General features: G+C 46.0%; 2 protein-coding genes across 9 annotated transcripts in view; both read left to right on the top strand.

The window, feature by feature from the left end:
* The window catches only part of LOC147006664 (uncharacterized), a 99,514-nt gene that overhangs the window by 33,824 nt on the left and 40,049 nt on the right, over nucleotides 1–25,641 (top strand). For 3 of the 8 annotated variants that reach the window (XM_085868187.1, XM_085868181.1, XM_085868183.1), the window contains exon 2: nucleotides 15,226–15,345. The gene's annotated coding sequence lies outside the window, so the exon portion shown is untranslated. Of the gene's footprint in view, nucleotides 1–7,163; nucleotides 7,304–10,254; nucleotides 10,518–14,703; nucleotides 15,038–15,225; nucleotides 15,346–25,641 lie in introns of those variants that run through there. The other 5 variants (XM_085868191.1, XM_085868188.1, XM_085868189.1 and 2 more) reach the window with 5 other exon arrangements.
* The window catches only part of LOC147006662 (uncharacterized), a 138,952-nt gene continuing 114,453 nt past the window's right edge, over nucleotides 1,143–25,641 (top strand). Inside the window, exon 1 of the mRNA XM_085868225.1 lies at nucleotides 1,143–1,887. The gene's annotated coding sequence lies outside the window, so the exon portion shown is untranslated. The remainder of the gene's footprint in view (nucleotides 1,888–25,641) is intronic.

Genomic DNA, 25,641 nt, shown 5'->3' with positions numbered 1-25,641 from the left:
TCAACTTTGAGAAGGACGTGGTCAGAAGAACCGATTGTAGCAAAGGAAGAACAGCAGATATTTTCAGGGAAATTTGTCAAAGTCACATGCAGAAGAGATGGAGGACCATTGTTTGAGATCCGGGTTGGGAAGTGGACCGATTGAGTCATTCCCAATGAGTCGCAGAAGTCTTTTGTTGAAGTGCCATGACAGGTGAGAGAGGTACCCTCAATGAGCGAACTGGCTTGATGATAATTGAAGTCACCACACATGAGGAAGAGAGAGTTTGGATGCGAAGATAGAAGTTGGTCCATGTTTTTGGATAGTGAGGTGTCGATGGAGTCATCACTGTTTGGTGGACGGCACAACACACATATGTACATGAGGTGGGAGTGAAGGGGAAGCTCAGCCAGAGGTATTCTTGGGGGTGTGAGGAGAAAATGCAGTGCATGGTTAGTGAGGAATCGCCTTTGATGAAGAGCAACTCTGCCACCAGAATGAGGCTCAGGTCTGTCATACCGGAGGAGGGAGTAACCAGGGAAAGACACTTGGGAGTCAGAGACGTATTGGAGGAGGAGAGTTTCCGTGAAGCAGATTATGTCTGGTTTGTCAGTGACAAGCTGCATGGAAAGATCTGTCAGGTTTGAGCGAAGGCCCCGGATATTTGAGGTCCACACTGTGAAGGAAAAGGTCGGGGAGGAGGTTTCGAGTGGAGTGTAGGACGAGGGAGGAAGGGCAGGGGGAGGTCAGGAGGGTTATTGAAAGAGTGTGGTGGATTGCAGAAGTGCTCGGGGAGAGGGAAGGATGAGGAGAAAAGGCTCGGTGGTGATGGGTTGAGGTACAGTGGGGAGAAACAAGATAGGGGGCAGAGGGCAGTTGAAGATTGGAGGAGGTGGAGTGATGATATGGAAGAGAGAGGTTGGGGGAAAGAGGGAGTTTTGTGGATGTTCGGGGGGGGAAAAGTTTGGGAAGGTGAAGCTTGGAGGGAGAACGTTGAGGGGGAAGATTGTGAAGGTTGCTTTGAGAGGGAGAGGACACGAGAGCAGGCACGGCCAAGGTGCAGGAGGGCGATGAGAGAGGTGGGATGAGACTTTGTCGAGGAGGTATGGTGAACAAGGGAGCGGCGGGGGGAGGTACAAGATTTGAGGGGTTGGGAAGAGGGGGAGGTGTTCTGAGAGGAAGGAAGGAGCATGTTAGTGATGATGATTGTACTGATGGAGAGAGTGAAATATCTGTGAGGTTCGAATGGAGCCCACAGATGTTAGAACACCACACAGTTTGGGACAACGGAGGAGGGGCTGGTACTGAGGCAGAAGAGTGAGGAGGCGCCAAGAACGGAAGTTGGATGAGGGCAAGATTGGAGACGTAAGGAGAGGGGATAACAGGTGAGGGGTTAGGAGGAGGTAGATTTAATGAGGTGGATTGAATTAGTACTGAAGTTGTTGAAAAAAAGTACGATTGATGAAACACGAACATGAATTACAAACTGGGATTTCAAAACTTTTAAAGTCAGAGATGTGATTAAAGACATAACATGAGGGATGTGATGAAGAGAATGGAGAAAAGGAACATAACAGTGGGACGTGTTGGACTCGGGATGAAGGAAAGGTCGAATTGAAAACATTGGAAGAAGAAGAAGAAGAGTAGTTAATGATGATACAATAACGAGAACCATGTGGGGGAAAGAGGAAGTTGTTGTAGTTTAAGAGACGGTGATTTATTTTATATATTTTTTTGATCAAGATTACTAATATTAGGAAAAGGAAAGGTTGATGAAAAAAATCCTGTCGGTGTTTGCTGAATTTCGATCGGCAAACACAGAAGGAAGCTGGTCGTTCGATGAAAGTTACAGAAGAAGAAGAAGAGGAAGTCGGGAAACACGTGGTTTCGGGAGGTGTCACGTGAGAGGTTAAAAGAACAAAGACTTTTTTAAGATGACGTAAGATGAAGCAATGAAAAGGTTGAAGAAAAAATCGTGAAGGTGTTTGGTGAATGTGGGTCGACAAAAGTCGATGGGAGATCGTTAGAAGGAAGAGGAAGAAGAGTCGGTACAGGAAGTGACGTGGCGACGTCGGGTGTTATGTGAGGGAAAACATTGTTTTTATTGGATTTGTTTGTTTGTTTTTTGTTCGACGAAACAGGGTGTAGTTCAGGGGGACAGGAGGGTGGAGGGAGAAATGAGAAAATATAAACCGATGTTAACAAGGAGAAAATACAATAAACACGATCACGTGCACAAACGGGGAGAAGGGAAGGCCTCAAGGAAACACGATGTGAAAAGACAACAATTATCACAAGTTTTAACTCAAGACCGAACCAGAAACACACAGTAAACACAGAAATAACAAAATGACAGTAAAAATGCGAGAAAATGCGACCGGAAAATATCTTTGAGAAAGTGGGGAGAGATCCTGAAAAGGAACAACCACCGTCACTTTTAATCCGGTGTTGATAAATTGTTGCTGTGGCACAGGCATGATGGACCGAATGGCCTCCACCTACATCTAATTTCCTTGTCTGTCCTAAAATAGGGTGGAGGAACAGAAAGAAAACAACAAACAAGGTTTCATGACACTCGGGAGAGGGTACACCTCCACCAGACTAAACAGGTTCCGTTTTGTATCCCACTGATCGGCCGGATCTGAATTCGGTCCTGAACCCAAATCGAATCGGCTTGGTCTTGTCTCATAACCAAGTCATCCACCAAGTTTTGTCTCAACTCATCCACAACCTTGAGAGAGACAAAAAACATCAATTAATGTTGATAATGGTGTGGATCTGTCGAAAGGGTTAAATGGGTTTAGCTTATAATATTTATTTCGTAGTGTATGTTCAGCATCAGTGTACGTAATAAATGTATGTGACAAGGCAGTGACGAAGTTGTCTCGCGAGTCCCTCGTCTTCCTGCCAAAAATATTTTTGTCTAATTTATCATTTCCCTTCCTTTCTGTTCTACCTGCTTTTCCTGGGTTGGCAGATTCCATTTTATCCCTTTGTAACCCTCTTACTTCCTTTTATTGATTTTTTTGTGTTTACTCACCTGACACTTGGATTCCTTTTATTGCTTGGTCCTTCAGGATAGGTGATGGATCCAACAGGAATCGGTTCAAGATTACCCTGCAACCCGAGCACATCTCAACCAAACCCCGAACAGAAACGTGAACAAATTCAGGGGAAACATCCACAAGCTGAACGGATACTCTCACAAGCTCAACATCACAGCCAGAAAATCGAACGGAAACACAGTCAATCCGAACAAAGAAACCAGGAAGTCAAACTCCATCAAAGGGAACAGAAACACAAAGAAATCGAACAAAGACATCAGGGAACCGGACAAAAACACCTGCAAGTTGAACAGGCAATCTCTCAAAAAGCTGCAGACTTTGCAACAACTCTTTCTCGACGAGATGCCTCTCAGACAAATAAATCCCCAGGTACACCGCCTGCTCTGAATAACCAGCGACACAAACTTCGAGGTGAAGAAAGACAACTGGAATTTCAACGCAGAATGGAAGAGAAAAGTAAGGATACTGAACAGAGACGACAGAGAATCGATGAAATACGCCGGCAAATTGAACACGCAATCCAACAAAAAGCCTCAACCTTGCGAACACAACACGGAGTCAATCCAAGTATTCCTCTACCAGGTACATCTCAGGCAAACACATCCCCACTTACAATATCTGCTTTGAAACATCAGCTGTCCAAACTCGAAGGTGAAAGGAGATATCATGAACGTCTACGGAAATACGAACTGAGAAAAGAGAAAATCAAACAGAAAGACGAAAAAAAATGCCTTGAAGTTGAACATACAATCCAAGAGTTAACATTCGTCTTACAAACAAAATATGGAGTCAATCCAAGTCCTCCTCTACCAGGTCCGTCTCAGCAAAACACAAGCAAATTTAAACGTTCTGCTCTGGAAGATCAACTGCGCAAACTCCAAGATGAAGTGAGACGTCAGCAAGATTCACAGAAAGACAACAGAAGACAAACCCATATTGAACAGCAATGTCTGAAAATTGAACAAGCAATCGAACAAGCAACCTTCATCTTGCAAACAAAATACGGAGTCAATCCAAGTGTTTCTCTACCAGGTCCGTCTCATCAAAACACAAGCGAAGTGAAATGTTCTGTTCTGCAAGATCAACTGTGCAAACTCCAAGATGAAGTGAGACGTCAGCAAAATTTACAGAAAGACAAAAACAGACAAATGGAGGTCGAACAGAAATGTCTTGGAGTTGAACAAGCGATCAAACAAGCAACCTTCATCTTGCAAACAACATATGGAGTCAATCCAAGTGTTTCTTTTCCAGGTCCGTCTCAGCAAAACACAAGCGAAGTTATACTTTCTGTTCTACAAGATGAACTTTGCAAACTCCAATGTGAATCGAGACGTCAGCAAGATTTACAGAACGACAAAATCAGACAAACGCAGCTCCAACAGAAATGTCTGCAAATTGAACAGGCAATTCAGGACAAAACCTTCGTCTTGCCAACCGTGTATGAAGTCAATCCAAGTACTCCTCCACCAGGTACGTCACAGGAAAATAAATCCCGACTTACACCATCTGTGCAGGAACACCAGGTGTCCAAAGTCCCTCCTGAAGAGAGACAACAGGAATCTCAATGCAGAATGGAACTGTTATGCCAAGAAATCGAACAGAGACGACGGTCCTCAATTGAAAAACGCCGGCGAATTGAACAGCCAATGCAACAGAAAGCCTCCATGTTGCGGACAGTATACGGGGTCAATCCAAGTACTCCTCCAGCAGGTATGTCTCGGGCAAGCACATCCCCACTTTCACTACCTGTTCTGAAACACCAGCTGCCTGAACTCGGAGGTGAAGTGAGCTTTCATGAATCTCGACGGAGAGACGAACAGAGACAAGAGAAAATCGATCAGACATCCAAGAAGATGGAACAAAAATGCCTGCAAATTGAACAAGGAATCCAACACAACATCTTCGTGAAAACAAAATACGAAGTCATCGAAGGATGCGCTGGGACCACATCGAGATCTTGTTCTTCAAGGGAGGATCCGTGTGCCGAGGCACCTTTGAATCCGGACGCGGTGTCTCATTGGGTGTAAACTCCAAATACTCTCTTCCCTCTCAACCAGACATAAAAGGATCACTCTCTCAAAGTTCACCACCGAGAAAAATCATCCGCACCGAAACCACCACCAATATCATCCCAGGAAGTCAAAAAGGAATAGACATAAAAAGTGGAAGAGGACGAAAATAAGGAGAAGAGGCAAAATCTAAACAGGAAACTAGTTGGGAGGGGGAGAGTGGATGAAGTGTGAAGGAAGTGCGAAAAAATACAAAATACTTTGTTTTTTAACAAGAGGAAACAGAAAACAGTTCTTCTCAAGATGAGTTTGTTTTTGAGGTTATCCTGTTTTCTCACCTGACAATTCTTTTAAATGCTTGGTCCTTCAGGAAAGGTGATGGAGTCAGCAGGAATCGGACCAAGATTACGCCACAACCGAAGTGCATCTCAAGAAAACCAAGTCCCAGTTATCCAACATGTCCTGAAACCCCAGCAATTTGTACTTCGGACTGAACCGATCGGCAAACAACACGAACAGAAACACAAACAAATTGAGAGGAGACATCCTCAGGCTGAGCAGATGCTCCCGCAAGCTCAACAGTCAACATCACCACCATAGACAGTAAAACCAACGAAAACACGATCACGTCCAACTCTGAGCTGAACAAAGAAACCAGGAAGTCAAACTCCAGCAAAGGGAAGGGAAACACCAGGAAATCGATATATGTGAATATCAAACAGACACCTGCGTATCGAACAGAGACACCTGCACATCGAACAGAGACACCTACATATCAAACAGACCTGCATATCGAACAGAGACACCTGCATATCAAACAGACACCTGCGTATCGAACAGAGACACCTGCATATCGAACAGACACCTGCCTATTGAACAGAGACGCCTGCATATCGAACCGAGATACCTGCATGTCGAACAGAGACACCTGCATGTTAAACAGAGAGTCCTGCATATCGAACAGAGACACCTGAATATCGAACAGAGACACCTGCATATCGAACAGAGACACCTGCATATCGAACAGACACCTGCCTATCGCACAGAGACTCCTGCATGTCGAACAGAGACGATTGCATATCGAAAAGAAACGCCTGAATGTTAAACAGAGACTCCTGCATATCGAACAGAGACACCTGCATATCGAACAGAGATGCCTGCATGTCAAACAGAGTCCTGCATATCGAACAGAGATACCTGCATATCGAACAGAGACGATTGCATATCGAACAGGGACACCTGCATGTTAAACAGAGACTCCTGCATATCGAACAGAGAGTCATGCATATCGAACAGAGACGACTGCATATCGAACAGAGATGCCTGCATGTCGAACAGAGACGCCTGCAAGTCGAACAGAGACCCCTGCATATCGAACAGAGACCCCTGCATATCGAACAGACTCCTGCACATCGAACAGAGACCCCTGCATGTCGAACAGACTCCTGCATATCGAACAGAGACGATTGCATATCGAACAGGGACACCTCCATGTGAAACAGATACTCCTGCATATCGAACAGAGACTCCTGCATGTCGAACAGAGATGCCTGCATGTCGAACAGAGACGCCTGCATATCGAAGTGACTCCTGCATATCGAACAGAGACACCCGCACATCGAACAGAGACGCCTGCATGTCAAACAGAGTCCTGCATATCGAACAGAGATGCATGCATATCGAACAGAGATGATTGCATATCGAACAGGGACACCTCCATGTTAAACAGATACTCCTGCATATCGAACAGAGACACCTGCACATCGAACAGAGTCTCCTGCCTGTCGAACAGAGACGCCTGCACGTCAAACAGAGACCCCTGCATATCGAACAGACTTCTGCATATCGAACAGAGACTCCTGCATATTGAACAGACTCTGAATATCGAACAGAGACTCCTGCATATTGAACAGACTCCTGAATATCGAACAGAGACTCCTGCATGTCGAACAGACTCCTGCATATCGAACAGAGATGCCTACATGTCGAACAGAGACGCCTGCACGTCGAACAGAGACCCCTGCATATCGACCAGACTCCTGCATATCGAACAGAGACTCCTGCATGTCGAACAGAGACGCCTGCATATCGAACAGATACGACTGCATATCGAACAGAGACACCTGCATATCGAACAGAGAGTCCTGCATATCCAACAGAGACTCCTGCGATTTGGACCGGAGATCCATCAGCAAGCTTTCGATTTGTGTACAACATGCAGGGTCAATCAAACTGCTCCTCCACCATCAGGTACATCTCAGCCAAATGACCTGAACCAAAATCGAATCGGTTCGGCGTTTTCTTATCACCTCCTCAACTCATACACCTCGCTTTTCTTGTCTGAATCCGTCCACAACTTTCTGAAATATCGTGCGACGTATTGTTTTTGGATGCTTGGTGTTGGCTTCATGGTGAAGGTGGTGGGTGTGGGATCCTAGGTTCCTGAGTTCAAATCCCAATTGGCCATTGAATTAAGACCAGGTGGGCCTGTCATCCTTCTGAATAGGTAAAATGAATACCAGCTTTCTTGGATGATTGAGCCATTTCACGACCCTGTGTCAGAGTTGTGACCCCTCCAGGAATGTTCCCAATCCCCCAGGAGACTGCTGTGGCAGCACTCTGTACAGAGTGTGGTCTTTGTAAATGGTCAGGAGCTCAGGTGTGCCAATGAAGGACTTTGCATGATGGAAGATGCCCAGTTGGCGACTGGCTTTGGAGGCCAGCTTGAAAATGTGGCTTTCCCAGGAAAGATCATGGCAGATAGTGAGACCCAGAAGCTTGAATGAAAGTACTTCTTCAAGAAGATTGTTGAGAAAGTAGATGGGGGTGGGGGGTTTCAAGACGATCCTTTCGGATAGACATAGTGAGAGTGTGAGATTTGTCTGGATTGAAAGACTTGTTCCACGTGTTGGACCAGTTTGTGGTTTTATCCAGATCAGAGAGTGAAGAAGCTGCTGCTTGCCGATCTTAGGGTGACAGATGGTACGGCAGAGGGCGGAGTCATCAGTGAAGAGATGAAGAGGATTTTCCAGAGAATCGGAGAGATCGTTGATGAAAACCAGAAAAAAGAACAGGGCCCAGAACGCTCCCTTGAGGAACTCCAGCCTGGACAGGAAGAGGGGATGAGGGAACTCCATTTAGTGCCACACGTTAACTGCAACAGTCGAGGAATTCTGCAAGCAATGAGTGGAGATGGCCTTAGATACCACAGAAAGAGAGCTTGGTGAGCAGGGCCTTTTGCCAGACCTGTCAAAAGCACACGATATGTCTGGATATGGCTCTGATTTCATGTCTGGCATTGAGGACCTCCATCCATTGTTGGGAGTGCAGAAGCATCATATCCAGGGTAGAGTGACCTGGTCTGAAACCAAATTGATGATCGGAAATCAAGCCATTGGAGAAGAGGAAGGATTTAATGTCTGAAGTGATGAAGGATTCCATAACCTTGTTGATGATTGGGAGAAGGCTGATTGGTCTGTCGTTGCAGGGATCTGTTTTTGCACCGTTTTTGTACAGGGCAGTGATGTTTGCTGATTTCCAAACAGATGGCAGGTGACCTTGGGCAAATGAGAGGGTGAATAGAACAGAGAGAGAGTGTGAGCCAGAGCAGATGAGCATGTTTTTAGGACACGTGGGCTGATGCCGTCTGGACAGGTTGCAGAATCTGAGTCGAGGTTTGACAGCAAACTCTTCACCTTGTCAGAAGAAACGGACACAGATTCCAGGGACAGTTGGGTGCGACTGGGTGAGGTGGGTTGAGGAAGTGATGGGTTTTGGACACAAGACTTAGAAACAAACACAGAGTTTAGGCATTCAGCCGTTTTACGTGCGTTATCAGCAGTGCGGCCATTTGAGGTAAGGGAGAGAATAGACGGGGAACATACAACAGAAAAAGACCGAACGAGACGCCTCCAGGACTTGGAGGAGGGAGACAGATTTCAGAGTTCAGACTTGAGATTTGAAAGATGTTGTTTTCTGGATCTCCTGAGGGAAGATCCACACTCGTCCTGAGCTTTATGGAAGGAACTGAGATTACCCTCAATTGGGTTTGCTTTCTATGACTCAAAGGCAAGTTTTTTCAGGACAACTGCCTCGCCACAAGCTTCAGTGAACCATGGGCGGGAGGAAGGGGAGGACAACTGAAGACAAGAGGGGATAAATCTTTGCATGAGGGAGAGCAAGTTTCTTTGAAAGAATTCCCAGGATGAGTTGATGTTGGAGAAAGTAGAGATGGGAGACCAGTCCAGAGGTTTGATGGCTGCTTCGAGACTCTGCCAGTTGGTTTGAGTGAAATGCCAGACCTGACGGCGCTGAGGTGGTTCTCTGATAACAGCCGGAGAGATGTCAACTTTGAGAAGGACGTGGTCAGAAGAACCGATTGGAGCGAAGGAAGAACAGCAGATATTTTCAGGGAAATTTGTCAAAGTCACATGCAGAAGAGATAGAGGACCATTGTTTGAGATCCGGGTTGGGAAGTGGACCGATTGAGTCAGTCCCAATGAGTCGCAGAAGTCTTTTGTTGAAGTGCCATGACAGGTGAGAGAGGTACCCTCAATGAGCGAACTGGCTTGATGATAATTGGTCACCACATATGAGGAAGAGAGAGTTTGGATGTGAAGATAGAAGTTGGTCCATGTTTTTGGATAGTGAGGTGTAGATGGAGTCATCATTGTTTGGTGGACGGCACAACACACATATATACATGAGGTGGGAGTGAAGGGGAAGCCGCAGCCAGAGGTATTCTTGGGGGTGTGGGGGAGAAAATGCAGTGCATGGTGAGTGAGGAATCGTCTTTGATGAAGAGCAACTCCGCCACCAGAATGAGGCTCAGGTCTGTCATACCGGAGGAGGGAGTAACCAGGGAAAGACACTTGGGAGTCAGAGACGTGTTGGAGGAGGAAAGTTTCCGTGAAGCAGATTATGTCTGGTTTGTCAGTAACAAGCTGCATGGAAAGTTGTTATAGTTTAAGAGACCCGTGGTTTATATTATTTTTTTGATTAAGATTACGAAAAGGAAAGGTTGATGAAAAATCGTGAAGGTGTTTGGTGAATGTTGGTCGATAAAAGTTGATGGAAGATCGTCAGAAGGAAGAGGAAGAAGAGTCGGTACAGGAAGTGACGTGGCGACATCGGGTGTAATGTGAGGGAAAACGTTGTTGTTGTTGGATTTGTTTGTTTGTTTTTCGTTCGACGAAACAGGGTGTAGTTCAGGGGGACAGGAGGGTGGAGGGAGAAATGAGAAAATATAAACTGATGTAAACAAGGAGAAAATACAATAAACACGATCACGGACACAAACGGGGAGAAGGGAAGGCCTCAAGGAAACACGATGTGAAAAGACGAAAACTCAACAATTATCACAAGATTTAACAAGAAGAAGAATCACGTGGGTCGCGCATGCGCACTGATCGCCTCGTTTGAATCGAGGACACAACGGTTTCTCCACCTGCCGTTGATGGATCGAGTGAGTTCGTCGGTTTAAACTTCATGTTTAAAAACCGTTGAGTGATTCATACTGACGGGTGTGATGTCGATGTTTGAAGTATTGAACGGTGGAGACATGATTACTGCAGAAGAGTTTCAGTCGAAGCCACAATGATCGGGCCACTCTGTGTTTTGGCGGGAATCTGAGAAATCGGGCCGAATTAATGCAAGGTCCAGTGTAAGTTCATTGTGTGCATCCTTGTGTGAGTGTAAATAAAAGGAGAGTGATGACGGTGGGACACAAGGATTGGAAGGGACTTTTATGAAGGAGGAGGACATTTGGCCCATCGAGCCTGTGTTACAGATTATGTTTTCACCCCTGTCTGGTTGTGTATGAGCAGGATATCTCAAAACGTTGTGAACGGATTAATACGAAATGTAGTGGACACGTTGTGTGTGTGACGAGGACGAATTGATCCAATTTTGATTCAGATCCGGATCCAGGTACGGCCTACCTGTATGATATAAAAGGTGAACTATTCAGCCGAGCGGAGGTGTGCGCTCTACCGAGTGTCCGTTCATTGTTCAGTGTGAGAATGTCCTTTTCATGATCCCGAGCGTCTGATTATCCTTGAGAATGGATTTTGAGATATCTTGATGAAAGTTAAGTCATCAATCACAACACCAAGGTTTTTCTCTGTTTGGACATCCTGAATATTGACGTCACTCGTGTGGTACCCACTCTTACTGTTTTACCTTCCAACATGCAGGACCTTTTGTTTGGTTTCATTGAAGGGGAGTTTCCAGGTGGTGGACAATTCCTGCGTCTTGTTTAAATCACCTTGAAGCGTGTCTGCTTGATCCTGATTGTTAACTGGACCCATCATTTTCGTGTCATCAGCAAAAATGTACACAAAGTTCTTGATCAATTGTGGCCGATCGTTAATAGAGATTAGAAACAAAAGGGGTCCGAGTACATGACCCCGTGGAAGACCACCTTTTACAGGACTCCAGCTTGAGCTCCCTCCGTCAACCATAACTCTTTGATGCCTTCTTGTAAGGAATGCTCCAATCCGAGGAAGGAGTTGTCCTCCAATACCACATGATGCAATCTCCATCAACAGTGTCGTGTGTGGAAACAGCATCAATTGCTTTGCCGAAGTCTGAACAGAAAATATCTACTGTATGACCCTCGTAAACACGTGACACTTGTGACGTGCACGATCTTCTCGGCCGAAAACCATGCTGACCGTCTGTGAAGGGGTTGTGGGTCATCACGTGCGTTGTTCTGCCATCATCAATTTGGTTTCAGACCAGGTCACTCCACCCAGGAAATGCTGCTTCTGCTCTCCCAACAATGGATGGAGGTCCTCAATGCCAGACAAGAAATCCGAGCCGTATACCTGGACATATCACGTGCTTTTGACACAGTCTGGCACCCTGCCCTACTCAACAAACTCTCTTCCCATGGTATCCAAGGCCATCTCCACTCATGGCTCGCAGACTTCCTCTCCTGTCGCAGTCACCGTGTGGCCCTAAATGGATTTCTTTCATCCCCTCTTCCTGTCCAGGCTGGAGTTCCTCAAGGTAGCGTTCTGGGCCCTGTTCTTTTTCTGGTTTTCATCAATGGTCTCTCCGACTCTCTGGAAAATTCTCTATATCTCTTTGCTGATGACTCCACCCTCTGCCGTACCATCGGTCATCCCTCAGACCGGCAAGCAGCAGCTTCTTCTCTCACTGCAGATCTGGATAAAATCACAAACTGGTCCAACACGTGGAGCATGTCTTTCAATCCTGACAAATCTCACACTCTCACGATATCTCTTCGAAAGGACCGTTTAGAAAACCCCCCCATCCACTTTCTCAACAATCCTCTGGAAGAAGTCCTTTCTTTCAAGCTTCTGGGTCTCACTATCTGCCATGACCTTTCCTGGGAAAGCCACATTTCAAACCTCGCCTCCAAAGTCAGTCGCCGACTAGGAATCCTCCGTCGTGCAAAGTCCTTCCTTGGCCCTCCTGAGCTCCTGACCACTTACAAAGCTTTTGTCCGTAGCCTGATGGAGTACTGCTCTCCCCTCTGGGCTGGTGCTCCTGCCTCCCACCTTTCTCGGCTTCACGCTGCAGAAACCAGGGCATTTAGGATCATCGGCATCTCCCGCAATGAAGCTGAGTCTTTGGGCCTCTCACTCAATCACCGCAGGTTGGTCGGTGGTCTTTCTGTCTTCTACGGTCTCCTCTCCAGCCTTGCCCCCCCCTGCTCTCTCTTTCTGCAATTTGGCCCCACCACATTTCCTCAGGACGCTCAAGGTCAGCAAACAACACCCTTCTGGTAAAACTACCAAAATCACGAATCACTGCTCACCTTCACTCTTTCATTCCTCTTTTTTTCCCGCCTTTGGAACTCACTCACTCACTCTATTCTTTCCCATTCTTCCCTCCAGGTTTTCAAAACAGCTATTCACCACCACCTCTTATCATCTCACATCCAAATCCTCGATCTTTTCTACCCCCGATAATCCACCCAAGCAGTGCTTCCTTCAAATTCCCTGCTTTCCTTCCTGAAAGTCCCTGTAATGTCCATCTTCAATTCCCCATGTTCCCCGTCCCATCCGTCTCCCTTCCGCAGATCTCCTAATGTGTCTGTTCCCCACTGTTTTGTCCCTCCCACTCCCGCCCCTCTAGTCTCATGCCCCCTTGATGTGCGTTGTGTGTTCGCTCTCACACGAGCCTCGACAAGGTATACAAAAATAAAAAATCTCTGATTATACCCCCTTCACCACTTTACCAACCACTTTTGTCAAATTTCCAGGGCAGTCGATCTCAGGAGCTTGCTTGCTTCCTGTCTTATGAATGGGTGGTGATAGGTCGTCGCCATTTTCCAATCCTGTGGAAGAACCTTTTCATCGAGAGACTTTTGGAAGATCATCAGCGGAGGTTCTGCAATGACATGAGCTCTCTTTCTCTCTCTCTCTCTCTCTCTCTCTCTCTCTCTCTCTCTCTCTCTCTCTCTCTCTCTCTCTCTCTCTCTCTCTCTCTCTCTCTCTCTCTCTCTCTCTCTCTCTCTCTCTCTCTCTCTCTCTCTCTCTCTCTCTCTCTCTCTCTCTCTCTCTCTCTCTCTCTCTCTCTCTCTCTCTCTCTCTCTCTCTCTCTCTCTCTCTCTCTCTCTCTCTCTCTCTCTCTCTCTCTCTCTCTCTCTCTCTCTCTCTCTCTCTCTCTCTCTCTCTCTCTCTCTCTCTCTCTCTCTCTCTCTCTCTCTCTCTCTCTCTCTCTCTCTCTCTCTCTCTCTCTCTCTCTCTCTCTCTCTCTCTCTCTCTCTCTCTCTCTCTCTCTCTCTCTCTCTCTCTCTCTCTCTCTCTCTCTCTCTCTCTCTCTCTCTCTCTCTTATCTATATATTAATACTAAAGGACCAATTTTGTGCTGCTCCAAGCGGTCGCGTCACGTATTTCTCGGTACTGTGACCTGGACTGAAAGAAACTTCACACCTGTAAGAGTCCATCGCACATAGTGGCAATAGTCAACTTTCAACTCTGAAGCAGAATAAACACTTTTCGTTGAGATGGGGGCGAGGAGTGAAGAGGCGGGGGCGGGGGATGAAGAGACGGGGTCAGGGAGTGAAGAGGCCGGGGCGGGGGATGAATAGGGGGGGGGAGGGAGTGAAGAGGGGGGGGCAGGGAGTGAAGAGGCGGGGTGCAAGGTAAGCAAATTTTTGGGCGGGGGTAAGCAAATTGAAAGAGGGAGACGGGGGGGATGGGTGTGCGGGGGCTGGGGTGGATTAGGCGGGGTTGAGTGTGAGGGGGTGGACAGGGGGGCGGGGGCAAGTGGGGCGGGGAATCAAGAGACGGGGTCGGGGTAATTAAATTTTTGGTCGGGGGTAACCAAAATGAAGGCAGGGGGGGAATGGGGCGGGGGATGAGTAGGCGGGGGCAAGCACGCCCTGTCCAGTCCATGTCCCTCGAGTGTGGGTGAGCTGGTGAGGGTGGATGAATGAACGGAATCCGTCTGTGACGGGGTTTCGGCTTGTCTTGGATGAATAGTCCGTCCTGCAAACTTTGAGCTCTTTCGGGCCAGAAGCTTTTTTCTAACCGTCTCTGTGATGTTTGGGACGGCACCCAACTCAGGGCCTTGAAAGTGCTGCTCCATTATGGGTACATTACCCAGGTCCTCATCTGTGAGTCCACTGCTGAAGAAGCCGTTCAATATGTCTGCTTTCTCACCATCTGTTCCAGATAACTTTCCACAGGGGTCTGCACCATTGCGATTTGAACTCAGATTCCGAGCTTAGCTTGATTCGTCCTCTTGGCAGTTTTGTCGAGTCAGGCGCCGTGATTTGTTTCCTTCCTCGGTGTATCTTTCAAAGTGTAACACACCGTCAGTCGTCGTGTACCTTCTGCATGCTTTGTGCCTTTTTGCGTCACTGTGCCGCGGCTTCCCTGGAGATGTTGTGGTTTCTCCAGATACTCTCCTGAGACGAGGCTGCAGGATTTGGAATGCATCCTTCCACATTCTGTTCGAAATGCTGCCTGAAAAGCTCCAAGATTCACGACAGCTCACGTAAGCAAGGTGATCCGCCCGTTGGATCTCCTCAAGCATTTGATTCACACGATCAAAATTTCCCTTATTCGGTTTGAGTTTTTGTGATATTGCTGACTCACGTGCCTTGTCAAGTACACTTAACTCCACAACTATGCAGCACTGGTCGTAACTCGGTATTCTGTGTAATTAACCATCTCCTGTCTGTTTGTAAGTAGATCCACGACGATGCAGCAGAGGTCACATCTCATCCCCATGAGTGTTCATCTTCTGGTTCGGAGTTCGGTACACATGGACGACGGATCGGCAAGAGGATAAAAACCCGTCAAAAATATCAGGTTGGAATTATTTTATTCGAAATCTTCAAGGAGACTGGAAGACATTATGTATCAATTTATTTTAACACACTTCACGTTATTTCAAAACACCACACGAACAAATGTGATCGGATTTTTTATTTTTAAATCTTCTGGGATGTTTCGTTTTGACCTCACAGCCTCTTGAGCATACCAGAATCTGAAGCCTCGGCCTAGCGTCAGGTGTGGTTCTATCTTCTTTATTTATAAGACGCTCTGCTGATGTAAATGAGCACTCGTTTTACTCTGTGTGTGTTTACACATTAACTGCATCGAGTTTCACCTCCTTGTGGGTTGTGTTTATTTATTTATTTTAAAGTTTCTGCACTTCGCCCACGAGGCCTGTTTGCAAGTCATTGTCTGCAATTCCAAAAGAAGAGATGTAATTCCTCTTTTATGAAAAATGTTTTTCAAGTTTTGTTTGTCCTGAAAAATAGACTTGAGAGAACACACAGTTGTGTGAAAAAATTGTCCTTTAAAACCCTTCTAAAATGGTCCTTATGAAGGGGGTCAGACAAACACACACTGTGTTTTACATCGGTAGATTCTTCCCTACACTACCGGAGGTGAAGGAGGTTATGTTTTCACCACTTTCTGTTTGTTTGTTTGATTGTGTGCAAGATATCTCAGTTTTTTGTGGACAGGTTGGGTGTTTGACAAGGACGAACTGATGAGATATTGGTGGAAATGTTCCCAGCTCGATTTCTTGTTTTCTTCCATTGGTCCAGCATGGCCCGCGCCCTTGTTTAGCCGGGACGATCTGATTCCCAGCCGGTACGTGCTTGGCAGTTCCGCTTGGCTGCACCTGATCTGGTAAGGTGATCCGGCTTGACCATGTGTGTACCGATGGCGTGTTTCCCGGTAATTAGATCACGTGACCTTTTGGTAAACTCTATTTATTAGACGGAGGAGCCAAAGTCACGTGGTCGAGTTATTGGTGCTCGTGGTCAATTAGCGACCCGCCATGTCACGAAGTTATCCGTGTGCGACGGCCTGTGATTCCGGAGAGTCTGGTGGGAACCCGAGGGAGTTCAACCCTCGTTGTCTTTGCCCCTGACCCCAGATCCGCAACAACAGCACGATATCTCAAACAGTTGTGGACAGATTCGGATGAAATTTGGTGGACTGGTTGGGTGTGTGACGAGAACGAATTGCTTCGATTTTGGTGAAGATCAGCCACAGCACGGCCCGTCTGCCATGACCGGAAGCGGCCTCACTGTACATCCGGATAGCCAAAGCTGAGCTGTGGAATCGTCTCGCTCCGAACCCCTTGATACGAATCGCCCTGCACGGAAATCCCGGGCCCTGCTCCGGCGACGTGCAGTTTGCGCTGGTCAATGTGCTGCTTGTCCGCACGCCATGCGGCCCGAGCGATCCGGGCCTCACAGCACTCCTCTGCCTGGCAGCAGCTGTATCGAGGCGGAGGTGCGTGAGGATGTTCACCGTCTGCAGGAAACGTCTGTGGCCTTTGTGATGAGCCAAGACCGACGGTAAGACGTGATTGTAACCCCATCCGCAGACCCAAACAAAATGCATGCTGTTTATGCCCCGCTCTGTGTATGATAATATTGTTACGAATTCTGGCCCGCCTGGCTTGCGATCGGCCGCGTACCTATAATGTCAGCCGCGTTGCCCACCGGATGGACAATTCAGTCGTGACCCTCCTGGAACTACCGCCAGCAGCCAGTCACGGGTGGGGGTTTAACCTCACCACAACCCAGTCCGCATTCTACCCGCGCGAAATAGGGTGAATCGCTGAATGTCGATATCCCTAAATACCCGCGCGGATAACCGACCGAGGGGTTGCACCACGCCGCAGGTCGGCTTAGGACACGAACCGCTTAAGCGGTTCGTTCCGTGCTCTAGGGATAACCGAGCGGTGTTATCGCCGACCTCGACGGTTCAGATTATTTATCGGGTGTTTAAAACCCACCTAATTATTCCACGATGCAAGATGGCATTTCAATGGGGTGAAATGAGGACGCGACGAACGGGATACGTTTCACACATGGACATTTATTTACAACAACACGTATACAGTCAAGGCAGTCATGCAATATACAGAAAGGCAAATAAAAAGCAATACAACCGACTACGATTATTCTCTACAGTCACTTACACAGTCGTTACTTTACAGGACACGGCGCCACAGCATGCATACAAAAACAACAGGACAACCCTCCCCATAGGCAGGTAGGTAGACCGGGTTCGTAAACCTTTATGGTCGTGGGCTGTGGATAACCGAAAAGGCCCGCGAGACCGTGCTGGTTACCTGCCCCCTCGAGGTGTGACGGTGGGCAGGTCGCGGCGCCTTGTTCCCACGGTAGCTAGCGTAGCCGCGCCTGCTCTCGGGCCTTTGCAATGACATGATCGGTGAGTTCTCTCCGGCGTCCCTCGCCAGACGCGCAGATTCGCACCACACAGCCGGCAGGGCTGCGCCTCCCGTCTGCGTCTCTGAGGCGTCGCCTGGACTCGCCACTGGCCCGCGCCTTCACCGACAGGTCGCCCAACGCTAAGACGAGAGAGCCCGACCTCGACCACCAAGAGAGAGCTCGAAGATGAAGCGGGAGGATGACGTCAACCAAGAGAGCGAGAGGAATCCAACACGACCCCGACAGAGAGAGGATGACGTCGACGACCCAGACAGAGAGAGGATGACGTCGACGACCCAGACAAAGAGAGTGAGCCTCGCGCGCGGTCCACCTTATATAGCGCGGGGCTCCGCCCTTCGCTCCTCCCCGTTTTCGGCTCCACCTTCCTTCGAGAAGGTTCCCGAAAAGGGGCGTTCCCTCACCCCGACCGCGTCCACCAATCGGGGGCGAGCCGCCGCACCTCGCCTCCGTCACACTCCTCGGAGAAACAGGCGGGAAAAATCCGCGCGCCCATCGGAACTCCTCTGGTTTCCTTTTGCGTTCGACGGTTTTCAACGCGGCTTGTTGTTTGCTTGGAGGTTTGTTCAAAATAACAATAGAAAAAGTAAAACGGCTATCTCAAAGAGTCGCAGCCCGGTGAACACGAAGAATACCCTTTAAACAACGGTTGGGACCTATCTGCACATAAACTTAGCGTCATGACTGATCGAAGGACCCTTTATGGTGTATTGCGAATTTCCACAGCCGTAACACTATATTATCCCGGGGCTGTGCGTGGCTCCGTCGCCATTGAGCATGCAGTCATTTATCAAAGGCGGTGGTGTGCGCGGCGCCGGCCCTGATCTGTGTCAGGAATTGAAGGAAAAGATTAGATATAATTATTAGGTGTCGACTTGGATGGAAAAGAGAATAGATATAAGTATTATATGGAGATTTGGATTGAAAATGAAGATATATTTAATTGTTAGACTCAGAAATGGGTTGAAAAGAGTGTGCCGCGTGCGTACCGTACGTCGTTGGCATTTGGTGTTCCAATAACCCCTCCTCCTCACCCCCCTCTCCTCATCCTCTCCAGGCGTGGCAGCGGCGCCATCGTGTTGGTTATGCTTCTGGTCTCCTGAACAGTAGGTGGGGGTTGTTGCTGTGCTACACACGTTCCGTGCTGTCTCGTGGTAGTGGTGGTCTGTTTTTCTCTTCCCAGGGCACGGCACGGATATCGATGCTTGTGCTGACTTTTGCGAAGACACATTCTTACAGACACATTCTTTTGCGAAGACACATATTAGCTGGCTGATTATAAGCCGATAAAACGTACATCTGGTCCGACGGGACTTGGCGAGATAAAACCGCTCGGCAATCATATGCGGAACGAGCTGCTTAAGCGGCTCGTTTTTGTGCAGGCCCCGTCGAGGTATAAATTCCCGGCATTTCTGTCCGCGCGAATAGTTAGGTGTATCGACAATTCGGCGATTGACCCTGTAGCGCGTGGACAGAAGAGTTGGCTGGTTTATGGTGTGTTAAAAACACCCGTAGCTGAGTTTCGGCGTTGATCCGGAAGCTGTGACTGGATTTCCATGTTCGGTGGGCACGCGCGGCCGCAATTGGGCTAAAGGCGGTCGGTCGTCCGCACGCCGGACGGGCAGAAATCTACAACAACACCTTCTTATCTTGTTAATAATGTGGCGGTGAGGTGTTTTTAATCATGTGGGAGTGAGGTGTTTTTAATACCACAGCAGTGAGGTGTTTTTAATACCATGGCAGTGAGGAGTTTTTAATCATGTGGGAGTGAGGTGTTTTTAATACCACAGCAGTGAGGTGTTTTTAATACTACAGCAGTGAGGTGTTTTTAATACTACAGCAGTGAGGTGTTTTTAATACCACAGCAGTGAGGTGTTTTTAATACTACAGCAGTGAGGTGTTTTTAATACAAAAGCAGTGAGGTGTTTTTAATACTACAGCAGTGAGGTGTTTTTAATACCACAGCAGTGAGGTGTTTTTAATACCACAGCAGTGAGGTGTTTTTAATACTTCAGCAGTGAGGTGTTTTTAATACCACAGCAGTGAGGTGTTTTTAATACCATGGCAGTGAGGTGTTTTTAATACCATGGCAGTGAGGTGTTTTTAATACCATGGCAGTGAGGTGTTTTTAATACCATAGCAGTGAGGTGTTTTTAATACCATGGCAGTGAGGTGTTTTTAATACCATGGCAGTGAGGTGTTTTTAATACCACAGCAGTGAGGTGTTTTTAATACCATGGCAGTGAGGAGTTTTTAATCATGTGGGAGTGAGGTTTTTTTAATACCACAGCAGTGAGGTGTTTTTAATACCATGGCAGTGAGGTGTTTTTAATCATGTGGGAGTGAGGTGTTTTTAATCATGTGGGAGTGAGGTGTTTTTAATACCACAGCAGTGAGGTGTTTTTAATACCATGGCAGTGAGGTGTTTTTAATACCATGGCAGTGAGGTGTTTTTAATACCACAGCAGTGAGGTGTTTTTAATACCATGGCAGTGAGGAGTTTTTAATCATGTGGGAGTGAGGTGTTTTTAATATCACAGCAGTGAGGTGTTTTTAATACCATGGCAGTGAGGTGTTTTTAATCATGTGGGAGTGAGGTGTTTTTAATCATGTGGGAGTGAGGTGTTTTTAATACCATGGCAGTGAGGTGTTTTTAATACCACAGCAGTGAGGTGTTTTTAATACCACAGCAGTGAGGTGTTTTTAATCATGTGGGAGTGAGGTGTTTTTAATACCACAGCAGTGAGGTGTTTTTAATACCACAGCAGTGAGGTGTTTTTAATACCACAGCAGTGAGGTGTTTTTAATCATGTGGCAGTGAGGTGTTTTTAATACCACAGCAGTGAGGTGTTTTTAATACCACAGCAGTGAGGAGTTTTTAATCATGTGGCAGTGAGGTGTTTTTAATACTACAGCAGTGAGGTGTTTTTAATCATGTGGGAGTGAGGTGTTTTTAATACCACAGCAGTGAGGTGTTTTTAATACCACAGCAGTGAGGTGTTTTTAATCATGTGGGAGTGAGGTGTTTTTAATACCATGGTAGTGAGGTATTTTTAATACCATAGTAGTGAGGTGTTTTTAATCATGTATCAGTGAGATATTTTTAATCATGTATCAGTGAGGAGTTTTTAATCATGTGGGAGTGAGGTGTTTTTAATACCACAACACTGAGGTGTTTTTAATACCACAGCAGTGAGGTGTTTTTAATCATGTGGGAGTGAGGTGTTTTTAATACCACAGCAGTGAGGTGTTTTTAATCATGTGGCAGTGAGGTGTTTTTAATACCATAGTAGTGAGGTGTTTTTAATACTACAGCAGTGAGGTGTTTTTAATCATGTGGGAGTGAGGTGTTTTTAATACCATGGTAGTGAGGTATTTTTAATACCATAGTAGTGAGGTGTTTTTAATAATGTATCAGTGAGATATTTTTAATCATGTATCAGTGAGGAGTTTTTAATCATGTGGGAGTGAGGTGTTTTTAATACCACAACACTGAGGTGTTTTTAATACCACAGCAGTGAGGTGTTTTTAATCATGTGGGAGTGAGGTGTTTTTAATACCATGGTAGTGAGGTATTTTTAATACCATAGTAGTGAGGTGTTTTTAATCATGTATCAGTGAGATGTTTTTAATGCCACAGCAGTGAGGTGTTTTTAATACCATGGCAGTGAGGTGTTTTTAATACCATGGCAGTGAGGTGTTTTTAATACCACAGCAGTGAGGTGTTTTTAATACCATGGCAGTGAGGAGTTTTTAATCATGTGGGAGTGAGGTTTTTTTAATACCACAGCAGTGAGGTGTTTTTAATACCATGGCAGTGAGGTGTTTTTAATCATGTGGGAGTGAGGTGTTTTTAATCATGTGGGAGTGAGGTGTTTTTAATACCACAGCAGTGAGGTGTTTTTAATACCATGGCAGTGAGGTGTTTTTAATACCATGGCAGTGAGGTGTTTTTAATACCACAGCAGTGAGGTGTTTTTAATACCATGGCAGTGAGGTGTTTTTAATACCATGGCAGTGAGGTGTTTTTAATACCACAGCAGTGAGGTGTTTTTAATACCATGGCAGTGAGGTGTTTTTAATACCATGGCAGTGAGGTGTTTTTAATACCACAGCAGTGAGGTGTTTTTAATACCATGGCAGTGAGGAGTTTTTAATCATGTGGGAGTGAGGTTTTTTTAATACCACAGCAGTGAGGTGTTTTTAATACCATGGCAGTGAGGTGTTTTTAATCATGTGGGAGTGAGGTGTTTTTAATCATGTGGGAGTGAGGTGTTTTTAATACCACAGCAGTGAGGTGTTTTTAATACCATGGCAGTGAGGTGTTTTTAATACCATGGCAGTGAGGTGTTTTTAATACCACAGCAGTGAGGTGTTTTTAATACCATGGCAGTGAGGTGTTTTTAATACCATGGCAGTGAGGTGTTTTTAATACCACAGCAGTGAGGTGTTTTTAATACCATGGCAGTGAGGTGTTTTTAATACCATGGCAGTGAGGTGTTTTTAATACCACAGCAGTGAGGTGTTTTTAATACCATGGCAGTGAGGAGTTTTTAATCATGTGGGAGTGAGGTGTTTTTAATACCACAGCAGTGAGGTGTTTTTAATACCATGGCAGTGAGGTGTTTTTAATCATGTGGGAGTGAGGTGTTTTTAATACCATGGCAGTGAGGTGTTTTTAATACCACAGCAGTGAGGTGTTTTTAATACCATAGCAGTGAGGTGTTTTTAATACCATGGCAGTGAGGTGTTTTTAATACCACAGCAGTGAGGTGTTTTTAATACCACAGCAGTGAGGTGTTTTTAATCATGTGGCAGTGAGGTGTTTTTAATACCACAGCAGTGAGGTGTTTTTAATACCACAGCAGTGAGGAGTTTTTAATCATGTGGCAGTGAGGTGTTTTTAATACCACAGCAGTGAGGTGTTTTTAATCATGTGGGAGTGAGGTGTTTTTAATACCACAGCAGTGAGGTGTTTTTAATACCACAGCAGTGAGGTGTTTTTAATCATGTGGGAGTGAGGTGTTTTTAATACCATGGTAGTGAGGTATTTTTAATACCATAGTAGTGAGGTGTTTTTAATCATGTATCAGTGAGATATTTTTAATCATGTATCAGTGAGGAGTTTTTAATCATGTGGGAGTGAGGTGTTTTTAATACCACAACACTGAGGTGTTTTTAATACCACAGCAGTGAGGTGTTTTTAATACCATGGTAGTGAGGTATTTTTAATCATGTGGGAGTGAGGTGTTTTTAATACCATGGTAGTGAGGTATTTTTAATACCATAGTAGTGAGGTGTTTTTAATACTACAGCAGTGAGGTGTTTTTAATCATGTGGGAGTGAGGTGTTTTTAATACCATGGTAGTGAGGTATTTTTAATACCATAGTAGTGAGGTGTTTTTAATAATGTATCAGTGAGATATTTTTAATCATGTATCAGTGAGGAGTTTTTAATCATGTGGGAGTGAGGTGTTTTTAATACCACAACACTGAGGTGTTTTTAATACCACAGCAGTGAGGTGTTTTTAATCATGTGGGAGTGAGGTGTTTTTAATACCATGGTAGTGAGGTATTTTTAATACCATAGTAGTGAGGTGTTTTTAATCATGTATCAGTGAGATGTTTTTAATGCCACAGCAGTGAGGTGTTTTTAATCATGTGGGAGTGAGGTGTTTTTAATACCATAGTCGTGAGGTGTTTTTAATACCACAGTAGTGAGGTGTTTTTAATAACGGGAGCTCTGCGCTGGGCCGCGCTATGAGATGGTTTAGGGCAGCCCGGAATCATGGCGAAACCCATTCCTTATCCCTGTGTCGTAAGAGGCCACCAGGGTTGCGTGAAGAAGGGCATCCAGCGTAAAACTTATGCCAAATCATTTTGCGGATCAGAACGGATGATTCGCTGTGGCGACCCCTAACGGGAGCAGCCGAAAGGAGAAGAAGAAGAGGTACAGACTGTGGAGACGGTGTGTCGGGACATACGTTCGGCATCTAAAGTGGTTGCCATGGCAACCAGGATGCTGTTTTCCATGAAGTAGCACAATTCTGTGTATACCTTCTTGTTCGGACGTATATTGTGCTCACTTGAGCTCTTGTTTATTTTTAAATCTTCTGGAATGTTTAGTTTTGACCTTACAGCCTCTTGAGCATGCCAGAATCTGAAGCCTCGGCCTAGCGTCATGTGTGCTTATATCTTCTTTATTTATTAGACACTCTGCTGATGTAAATGAGCACTCGTTTTACTCTGTGTGTGTTTACACATTACGTGCAGCGAGTTTCACCTCCTTGTGCGTTGTGTTTATTTATTTGTTTTTAAGTTTCTGCACTTCGCCCACGAGGCACGTTTGCAAGTCATTGTCTCCAATTCCAAAAGAAGAGACGTAATTCCTCTTTTATGAAAAATGTTTTTCAAGTTTTGTTTGTCCTGAAAAATAGACGTTAGAGAACACACAGTTGTGTGAAAAAAATTGTCCTTTAAATCCCTTCTGAAATGGTCCTTATGAAGGGGGTCAGACAAATACACAGTGTTTTACATTGGGAGATTCTTACCTCCACCACCGAAGGTGAAGGAGGTTCTGTTTTCACCACTTTATGACTGTTTGTTTGTGTGCAGGATATCTCAGTTTTTAGGTCATCTCTATCATCTCAGTAGAGATGACCCAATAAAGCCAGTCTCAAAGTCTGTCCGCCCGTCCGTACGTCCGTCCGTTCACAATCAAACCGAGTGGAGACAAATAACCAATAGTGGAATGGATAGAGGTCGATGAGACATGCACAACGATATAACTTTCAATGTCGTCCAAGGTCGAGGTCAAGGTCACGAAGCTGTCAAAGTTGCGAAAATCGTCGATTTTAAATCGTATCTCCTCCCTCATTTTTCAAGAGAGATCAAAAGTTCTAAATGATTCAGATACTATGGACTATTATCGAGAACAACACGAGCCATTTTTTCGAAATTTGCTCTCGTTCCGATTTTATAGCCCTTCAAACTTCGCTCTGATTCATACATGTCCGGTGCTAATTTGAAGTGGTCATCCGGAGGCCGGCGCCAATCTCTGAAGATGCTCCGGGTCCTGCGCAAATTTTTGCATATTTTTGCGCTGTATGGGCCGTTCATAAAGTACATACAAAAATGAGGATGGGTGCGTGGTTTAAAGCCCGCGTACGGCCTGCATACAGAGGGGGGTGGGTGGTTTTAAAACCCGGAAGTAGAGCGTACGTACTTTATGAACTGCCCCTATTCCAGTCTGGCACAGAGTTACTTTTTGAACTTGTATTACCGTAGTTTATGTCATTATCGCAGAATTGCCCACCCGAAAGTGGGCTGCTGGCTACCTGCGTGCCTGATCGTTTTAGAGACAGTTTGCAACACGGTCGATCATAATCACGTTCCAGAATTCCCATATAACCGACCATTTCGTGGAACCCCAGGTATCACATAAATTAGCATTAAAGCACGCCTGCTGTTGTCAGGATCACTTATTCAGAAAAGTATCTCCTTCATCATTTATTTGAAGTGACCGACTGTTCTGGCAATGTGCATTCTACGATCAGATCCACGAGCCATGGAATCGATTATAGATGCCCCAAATTTGATTTTGCTTCTGTCGACCTCTGGCAGAGATGACCGGCACTCCCGCTCGGGGGTATTTGTTGTGGACAGGTTGGGTGTGTGACAAGGCCGAACTGATTAGATATTGGTGAAGATCTGGATGCGGATCCGACCACTCGAATGTTTCCGAGATTCTTCACCATTGGGAGATACGGCCAAAAATTATATGTAGCACGATATCTCAAAAAGTTCTGGACGGATTCGGATGAAACTTGGTGGACAGGTTGGGTGTGTGAATTCGAAAGGAAGAATTGATGAAATTTTGGGGAAAATC

The sequence above is a fragment of the Eptatretus burgeri genome, unplaced genomic scaffold (assembly GCF_056783735.1).
Source record: "Eptatretus burgeri isolate ZD-2024b unplaced genomic scaffold, Ebu_testis_v1 Ebu_testis_scaffold_3157, whole genome shotgun sequence".
In the NCBI taxonomy this organism is placed as follows: domain Eukaryota; kingdom Metazoa; phylum Chordata; class Myxini; order Myxiniformes; family Myxinidae; genus Eptatretus; species Eptatretus burgeri.
The sequence above is the reverse complement of the archived record's forward strand: the minus strand, read 5'-3'. Positions and strand labels throughout refer to the sequence as shown.